Below are 975 nucleotides of genomic sequence, written 5' to 3' on the forward strand. Positions count from 1 at the left end.
CATCACTATGCACGAAACATAGGAATGAGGCCAGATATACACTATTTTGCACGAAACATAGAAGTGAGGCCAGACATACATCATCATGCACGCAACAAAGGATCATAGGTTAAGCTATCAAGAATAGAAGCCGAGTCACATAGCACAAGGTTAGCTTAGCTAAAGCGTGGGCAACACCCTGACGTTGAGACATCAGTCATATAACGGGAGTAAGCCATTTTTGCCACACCCTGATAGAACCCCGAAGTGGCGGTCTGATTTTCTATTTGCTGAAATTTTAGCCTCCTGCAGTGCATAAACAAGTCGATGACACCCAAGTAGGACCGAAATAGGAAACACTAAGCCAAGCTAGATCTACAAAACACGGTACTTCCATCACGGAACCCCTGAGATGCGTCTTACCGAGCCCCATCCAAAACGGATGCTGATCAACAGAATCTTTTTGTGCTTCTTATGGGTTCTGGACGTCATATTTGGGGACATCTTCTAGAATTGTATGTTATCATCATAACGGCTCTCTGCTTCCTTGCTACATATATGTAGCACTGTCCTTGTCGGAACTTCAAACCGTGGTAGTGCTTTCCCAAGGCCAGGTTACTCTAGATACGGTACCCAGTCAGAGCTGCCTCATCCTCATCTAGTCTTGAAATGATCGAGGAGATTATACTAGCTACCGAGTTTGAGTTACGAAACGGTACCGGCTCGTCTCCATTCGAATTTCTTCCAGCGAAGCAGGATGAGCCACTTTGCTCCAGAGCTTGAGTTCTCTGATAGCCTCGCCATGGGACCTGACACAAAGCGAATCCAAAAACTGATTTGCCCTTCGAACCTTGAGATCACGTCCAGTATGGATTTGTGCCACTCTCTGCCAGGCCTCGGACATCTCAGACTGTGCTAGATTATGTGACCACGTGCCGTGCCAACTAATCTCAGAATCGCCCTCGATTACACAGTAACGGAAGACGCAAGCAGTAT

The sequence above is a fragment of the Verticillium alfalfae genome, genomic scaffold (genome assembly GCF_000150825.1).
Source record: "Verticillium alfalfae VaMs.102 supercont1.10 genomic scaffold, whole genome shotgun sequence".
NCBI lineage: Eukaryota > Fungi > Ascomycota > Sordariomycetes > Glomerellales > Plectosphaerellaceae > Verticillium > Verticillium alfalfae.